An 8,868-nucleotide genomic window follows, 5' to 3' on the forward strand; every position below is an offset into this window, starting at 1 on the left:
TCGCTGTCCGCCGTGACCCAAACCCGGTGCAAGTTTGCGCTCGAAATGGATCGGCCCAGATATAAAACGGATCAGATGGGTCCGGGCCGTGGCGCTGCTTTGTCCAAAGCGCGGAACCGCAGTCCGCAGCCCTACCTCCTGGTGCGTGCCGTTTGCTGGGAACCATTCGCTGGTGGATCCAACTGTCCAAGCGAGTCCCCTCTTTCCTGACCTTGACGCCGGTTTCCCTGCTGATGTATTTTATTTTAGATCTACTACCAAGCAAAAATCCCCCTTCTCCTGCCTCGCTCGATCCCCAAATCCCCAAATCAAATCGCTGCCTCCACCCTAACCCTAACCCTAGCCGCGCCGCCACCGTCGATCCGATCCCCAAATCCCCCTTCTCCTTCCTCCCTCCCTCCACCAAACCCTAACCCCTAGCCGCCATGGCCCCCCCGATGGTTCTGCTCAAGCGCCATGTTGATTTCTCCCACGACGTGGCCGCAGTGCCAATCCCCCCCCCCCTGCCCGTGGGGAGCAAGCAACAAAGAGACGAGTGATGCAGTCATCGAGTACCTGCGCGCCCTCAAGGCCCGCGCAGTCGTCGCCTCTCCGCCGCAACTCTCCTCCCTCCGCATACTACCGCCGCCTAATTCCGCTCCGCTCCTAGGCCTGCGCTCGGGCCACATCTCCAGCGCGGACAAGAACCTGGTCGCCCTCTACGCCGGAGGGTACCGCCCTGGCGCCTAAACATTTGCGGAGATGGGAGCCCATCTCATCTACGACGCCAGGGATGGCTCCCTCTCCGTCATCCCCCCTATCCCCTCCCACGACGAGTATATGGCCATGGGGCACCAGTCGGCCGTCGTCATGTGCGACGCCACCGGGGGTGGCTACCTTCTTGCCGAGCTCGTCTGGGTCATGCCAGGCTTCTCCCGAGCTGCCGTCTGGCTGTGGGAGTCGTCTGCCAAAGAATGGGTCTTGAAGCCCGGCTGCCTGCCCCTTCCACCCAACATAGCCATGTATTTCTCCATTCACTCGTGCTTCTCTTATCGGGGCTCTACCTTCTGCTGGGTGGATCTCCACCAAGGCATGGTGCTCTGTGATCTGCACCAAGGCTGCAAGTTGAGCTTCATTGAGTTGCCCCAAGGACGTCCAAACTATGATGCCTCCGACTATCCAGGCGGCCTCTGTGCTGAGGAGTTCCGTTCCGTGGCCACCCAGGGTGGAGCATAAGCTACCAGTGCAGCGTCCAAGACATCTGGGCAAACACCAACTACCAGTCTGCTGGTTTGAGACAGCTTGCTCCGTCGTTCCCTGTCCTGAGCATCCATCAAGACGGCGTCGTCTACCTAGTCGTAAACGATACCAGTGTGGTGGGGAAGGACCGTCGACTAGTGCACAAGGCCCAGTATTTGCTTCATGTCGACATGGGGAATAACAACGATGTCCAGGTCTATCAACAGAAGACGACGCATATTTATTCCCAGCTCTTTGCAAGTGAGTTCAGTGCGCACCGACGACAGGATCACCCGGTACTACTACCACCACCAAGCATGGTTTCATTTGCATACTACTGTCATTTTATCTATGTATGTTCACTATCACTGAACATGCTTTCATTTGCAGCGTGCTACTATAATTTTGCTTAGGTTTTATAAAATTATTAAAATTCCAATGCTTGCTTATCGCGTCCAGTTTGCTTCATACTTGCTAATAGAAATCAAGATATTTGGCCACCTCCTCATGTTGAATAGTAGATGTCTGATATAGATGCTCATCCGCAATCATGATTCTGTAATCAATTGTCACTACCTGAACATGCAAAGTCCATTCAAAGATGTCAGCGTATGTGTTGTCATTAGCTTCACCCCTACACTTTTAAGGCATTCAGTGAATATAGCAGCGTATGTGTAGTTCGTTTCTGAACTTGGAATTGGTATGAGCCAAGTCCATTCAAAGATGCACATAGCAGCTGAAGCATAATTTCAAACTAGAGCTGAGCACTGACGGTGTCTGAATGAAAGATGTCAAAAGTAAATAAATGTACCCTTGACACAGATGGCTGTTTCAACGATTTTAATTCAGAGCATCCTAGACTGACCTTTAGACATTGTGTTGGGTGTTTCCCAAATAATTAATATCGACGCATGTTTACTCTAGCTTGCAATTTTTCATTTTTAAAATTGTTTTTAGGTAATTATAACCTGTCATATGGTCACACTAAAGGTATTATGTTTGACAAACATCTCTGTTTCGTTTTTGCCAGAGAGAGATAGAAGCAGCAAGCGAGTTTGGCGCAAGTGGAAAGAAGACGAAGGCCTGAGATGTTGCAGCACATCAAGTGGAAATTTGGACCGCATCATTATCACTTTATGTTGTGTGGGTCCACTGGAGGCATTTGATGTGGTCATTATCAACTATTTTTATTTATTAAACTGGATTTTGGGTAGAATGCATTATGTATGAGTCATGGCTCTATGTCTAGTGTATGTCTAGTGAGTGGCTTCTTTTGGATTGTAACTTGCATCATTGTCATTTTCTTACATGAATTCTACTACTATGATTTTACAAGCAATATTAGAGAACTAATTTGATGCCTCCCTCCGTTGTTTGCTTGCCCATGATTTGACTGGCATTGACAGACCAAAAACAAGATAAATTTTGGATTTTAAAAGGAAACAATTTGTTAACTAGCGTGATTTTCATACTTGCTAATAGAATGATTGCCCATGTACCCTTGACGCTCATGTTCTGTAGCGTGAACTTGTGGTGCTTGAAAAAAAATGAAAAAACCCATGTTTATAAAGTTTAAAAAGAATTTGAAAACAAATGTCTAAAGTTGAATGTGTTTACCACATGAAATTTGGTTTGCACACACGTAATATACATTTGTGGTGCGCTCGCGCCATTTGTAATTTCTGCGTGGCCTGTGGTTACATTTGTTTGTGCGGCATGGCTGGATTTCTTTGATGCCTTCAAAGACTGGTTGCACCACAAGGCATACAATCGCTTGTTTTGAGTGTGCCTATTCAGAATTAATGAAACAAAAAATTTCAAGCTGAAAAAAGTGAAAAGGTCCAGTTGGATGACAATCTCGTTGATACAATATATTTTCAAGCTGAAAGAGCCTGGAATTGTGTACGTACACGAGGACTCAGACCAAAGGTGCAACAAAACCAAGGAATGAACAAACACACACAACAAGCCACCACCCGAGTGTCCAGCACAAGAACAAGTATTAGACATGCATTCAACTCTCACAAAATGCGTAGCAGGCCATCTAGCTAAACAGTCAGTCACCCGCAGGCATTGCGCTTGAAATCAGTACAAGTATTAGACATGCATTCAACTCTCACAAAATGCGTAGCAGGCCATCTAGCTAAACAGTCAGTCACCCGCAGGAATTGCGCTTGAAATCAATACAAGTATTAGACATGCATTCAACTCTCACAAAATGCGTAGCAGGCCATCTAGCTAAACAGTCAGTCACCCGCAGGAATTGCGCTTGAAATCAGTTATTTTGGACCATCTCACAATCAACTGTGTGATCACCAAGCCTGCAAATAAGCAAAAAACATATCAGATAAGTTGCCATATTATGTATGATTACCAACTAGCAAGTGCATAGCTCACATTTGAATCACTTCATCAACAAAAGTCTCAATCGATGCAGGGCATGGCTGCTGGCATTTGCTTTTGAATCTAACTAAAATTTGAAACAGCATATGTGCTAGAAAATATTTCTCAGCCACCACCAATGAGAACGCTGCTTCAAGCTTATCTAATGGGAACCCCTGCATCAAAATAAGTTTTATCAGCTTGTCATACAAAAATAGCTTGTCAAACTTAAATACAAGAGAGAATATTTCAAAAAATATCTTACTAAGCGGTGTTTGAAGAAATTGTGAGAAAACGCGAGCAAACTGACTCCATTATTCTTGTACGGGTACCGTATGTTCCCCTCATCATCTTCCCACCAAATATAAGTGTACGTTTTATCCATTGCTGGAATCTGCCTCAACCTGTTCTCCCAATTAAAATTCGCGAGAGCTTTTATCAAGGCGGTTAGATCATCTTCACCAAGCCTTTTAATCAAAAGGTCCAGAAATGCACTGTGATTGATCCTTTCAGAATATGTCAAGAGAGAAATGTGATTTGTGACAAAAGCAATCACTGCCTTACTTTGACAGTCAACATTTGGACCTTTAGCTGACAAGAACTCAATCAGATGATGAAAATCCATTGGATATTTGTCAGCTGCGTCTCCTAAGGCCCGGTCAAAGATTACAGAAACAGCATTGTAGTCCAACAAGGCAGAAGGCCGACTATATTCTTCTGGGGCAGCATCGATACGGACATTTCCATCGGTGTCAAACATAATTTGCTGGGAACTGAAGTTACCTCCGAAGGAATGGCCACTAAAGTGCTTCCGGCACAGGTAGATTAGCACTTTTTTACATCGAACTTGGAGGAGACGTGCCAGATATTTCACTTCCATTTGTGGCTGTATGATGGCCTGTTCCGGGAGAAGTAGGTCCCCTGGCAAAGGCACACGCTGGTATGGATCCAGATCACTGATTACATAATCCCAGTTGTGACCAGCACTGCAAAACAAACAAAATTAGTGTTTTACATGGTGGATATTTCCATGTGCGTCTATAAGAAACTTAACAATTTAGTGATGCCAATGTTCTATGGATACAAATAAACTCACAGACAAGAAAACTGCAGAAACATGGTACAATTGACTACAGGTATGCACTCAACATAAGCCATGAAGGAATTTGCAGGGAACAACCCCATATCATCTAATATTTATACAGAAAAGGGCCATTTTCCTTGGTAACCATTGTATAAGCTGAACAGTAAACGATAGTGTCCAGCCTGACACAGCAGAATCGAAAGCATGCTGAAGTTAAAATCCACATGAGCCATACATAGATTAATGGTTGGGCATAATCTATCAACTTGAATTGTTAGAATTAAAGGGGAAAAATAGATATGATCGGCACATACTGCATCACCCACTTCAATTATTCATGAAGCCTAAGTTTCAGAATTAAGCAACAGTATTTGTGAAACTTCAATTTTAGTATCCATCATACCAGGAATTGAACAAAATAACAATGTAGAACCTATCCACCAATGGAATGTAATGCACACTTGCAAGAAAAAATAACATCTTAAAGACAAAAAGCAGCTGTGAGGAATAGTAAGTTCAAGAAGCTGGTAATAAACCTCTACCAATAAAAATAATTTCTGAAATTTAGTCTAGCGCAATTTATTACATACCAGCCACCTCTGAGTCTTGGATTAATTATGATTTTTGAATCCTTGTTTATCTGATAATAGGATAGAAGTTGCTCAGGATCCAACACTTTTCCACAATAAATTGAGTAAAAATCCTTGGATTTTACACCCACTTTATCACATGCCACCTTCATTAACATATTCACATTTGAAGTGTACAGATTTTCCTGATGAGAAATTGTTGTGCCACAGAGATGTAGAAACACCTGAGAAACTCCCTGCAAATAATTGTTGGCTAGAATGTTAGATAAATTGGAAGTTACAATTAAGGCAGAGAGAAAGCTATACAAATATAAGGCATAATAAGCAGATAACATAATTATGTTTAGTTTAAATCTAGATTTGACATTCATTTAAAACTAATGTAATATCCACCGAAAAACAATCTATGGCTATTTTCGTCAATATGATGATACCTACAATCATCAATACCCATAACAAATTCAGACAGCTAGAATTCACTAGATTTAACGGTTATGCTTGTTGGAGACATAAAGGTAGCAAGCTTCCCAACAAATCAAATTAGTAAAAACCTTGGAGCCATAGTAGTTGCATGCACAAATGGCAACCATAGAATGGATGGATATGACCCTGATAATCTATATAGAGCTGACGGTTTGGTGACAAGATCGCATTGTTCCAGATCAAGTTGAACCCACTGCCCACATTTACAACAAACATTCGATTCAACATCCAGCATCCAAAATACTACCATGAAGCATTGCAACACAAAATTACCTCAGTTTAATAGTCGCTGTCTATCTTCTGCACTAGGCCCTTTGAGCTGTTGGAGGAATTCTTAAAACCCTGACATAACATAAGCAATTGATGAAACCATGTAACAACTCATTGAAATAAACAGACAAACATACAATTGAATAAGTATGAAGAATCATAACCCACCCAATGTCATTTAAGGTATTGTTTCTAGAAATATCACCTTTATAATCACATATTTATTGAAAATTAATTGAAAGGTGCTGCTAGTGTACCACACATGGACAGATAATAACACAGCATTTTCCAACATATAGCAACAGCAAGTTCCTATAAAATTTTATCTTTCAGCAATGATCAGGAAAGTGTAACATATGCACGGGTCCGAAGAAAATCAGAATTAGCGACAAGCTAGACTATATCTTGAAGTAGGACTGAATGGGTCCAAACAAAATCAGAAATAGGACAAACTAAGCTATGATGTAGCTTGAATGCAAAGCGCTATTTTAGAATCTTGCCTTTAACTCTTCAAATCGAAGAGAATAATTACTTGATTCCTCTCCATCAGAAACTAGTATCACATCATCACTCACGGAACCAGCCCTGAGATAAAAATTCATCTACAAGCAATTTTACAAAATATTATCAGCCAGAATGTAAAAGCATAGTAGAAGAGCTGCTGCTTGATTCACTAGCCCTCAAGTAATAGTTCATCTACAATATATGATCATCCAAAATGTAAAAAAAAAATCAGTACATTGATGCAAGCTCTGAGATAATTAGTGTGTCAAATTACCTTCGAGATATAATTGCATTTTCCATTATTAGACCCAGGGTAGCCTCCCCTATCACTACAGAAACAATCTGGAAAATCACTAAATGCCTGCAATGAACAGAAAGTATTGGTGCAAAACAATGGGTATGTTCCATCTAAAAAGGGAACACTCTTTGAGCAAGCCAAGAATATCTGATCAGCATGATTTCATACTTCTCAATTTATTATGCGTCACATACCTCATAGTCTTGTGGTCTTAAGCTGTTATCCCTCGCTCTTTGAGCCAACTGCTTCACCTCCTCACCGATTGTAGCAAGTCCTGTCTTGTCTGCATCCTGCAACACAAGTAATGAGTTAGAAAAGAGAAAGACACAAAACGTAGATGGTTATACATTCTTTGGGCAGTAAATGTATACCCAGCCAACTTTATTCTCTTTGGCAAACCTTCCACATGAGCGACTTAAAAGACAACAATATACATATAAGAACCGGTGATTACCTTTCTAACAAGGTCTTTAGATATCTTCTTTCCACCAGATGCTTCCTGCAGTGGGTTCCGTTCCCCTCGCAACCTGTATCACAACAAAATGAAGAACTCTTCTTTATACAAAAGTTTGGTACTTAAATGGTCAATTGCATGCTTTGTAACATCAGGCCTGAAACATACTTGATAAATTTGTCGACGGGTGTGTCAACTGTCAAGTAGTAATGTGGGATGGTTTCTGTAGAGGCTAAGAGGCGGTCTGCAGTAACCTGAAATGAACAGGACTTAAACCACTACAAGGCAGATAGGATCAACCAAAAAAATCCCATCGGCAATCTTCACAGTTGAAACATACCTTTCTTATCTGAGCATTTGGAATATCAGTGCAATCTAATCCTGAAGCTGCAAAAGACTCGCTCTTGCCACCCTTGGCTACAGAAGCTTTGTTAAGCAAAAATAGTCATTAGATGCAAGCTGGGTTCCATTTGATTCACATGATATAAGGAAAGCATAAGCCAAATGCATGACAAAATGAGCTTAGAGGCAGGCTCAAGCTTAGTGCAGAACTTTTACTTGGATCTCACAAGAATGTTGGTAAAAATGATTATTACGGAATTCGCGCACACATTTTGAAGTAGAGAACTAACATGAAAAGAAAAGGAAACAATAAGGAATGGCACATAAAAAAGCATGGAGTTATTTTTTTATGAGACCGGGATAGAGGTCTGATTAGGATAAACAATCAAGAACACACGACTACACAGCAAGTTAACAACAAACAGAAGTGATTTACAACCAAATCTAGCTAGGAAGAGAGTTCAGTTTGTATAATAATTAATGCTTTCACCCATCTGGGGAATGCAATTAGAGATAAAATAGCATACCCAAGTAATCTTCAATGTCTGCCTTCAGAATACCACCGTTAGGACCGGTGCCTTTTACACTTGACAGTTGGACCTCATGTTTGACAAAACACAGACATATGTCTTAATTGACTGCGCACTGCCTACAGCAACTATCTAGATAGACTAGCTCAACTAAAGACTTCCATAGTTATCCTCTGCGAAATTTCTGGAAAGGGAATACTTACATTGTTAGGCTTGGGAGGTTCTCTCGTAGCCTTTGATACATCTGCAGCCGACGGTTTGTAACCATTGAACTTATCGATGCCACCTTCTTCTTCCAGAATCAAACAAATTACCTAATGGCATAGGCCACGCAGTACAAGCAATAGTACAATGTTAGCAAAACATGCAAGCACTAGTACTACAACATGAAACAATAGGTAGACGGTTATACGTTCTTTGGACAGTAGATGTATACCTCACCAACTTTAACCTCTTTGGCACAATCACCGTGAACAATCTTAGCAAGATAGCCCTCTTCCATCCATTCTATCTCAGATCTGGCTTGACCATGATTAAATGTAGTGCGCATACAGATGTAATTTAGCTTCTGCTGCAGCAGAGCAATACTGTACGGCGACCCGCAAAGCACAAGAATGTACGCAGCACAAGAATGAGAGAGAGACCTTGGGCGCGAGCTTGGAAGCCTGCGGCCTTGAGGTGCAGCCGTAGGTGTACACGCTCCTGTCGCCGCG

General features: G+C 42.0%; 1 pseudogene across 1 annotated transcript; it reads left to right on the forward strand.

The window, feature by feature from the left end:
* The first annotated feature begins 295 nt into the window (after positions 1 to 295).
* Positions 296 to 2,579, forward strand: LOC147982815 (uncharacterized; annotated as a pseudogene). Its single transcript, XR_015614904.1, has 2 exons — positions 296 to 1,514; positions 2,249 to 2,579. The product of XR_015614904.1 is annotated as an uncharacterized LOC147982815 (transcript).
* The last annotated feature ends 6,289 nt before the right edge of the window (positions 2,580 to 8,868 follow it).

The sequence above is a fragment of the Triticum urartu genome, chromosome 2A (genome assembly GCF_056163025.1).
Source record: "Triticum urartu cultivar PI428250 chromosome 2A, HENAU_Tu73, whole genome shotgun sequence".
Lineage (NCBI taxonomy): Eukaryota > Viridiplantae > Streptophyta > Magnoliopsida > Poales > Poaceae > Triticum > Triticum urartu.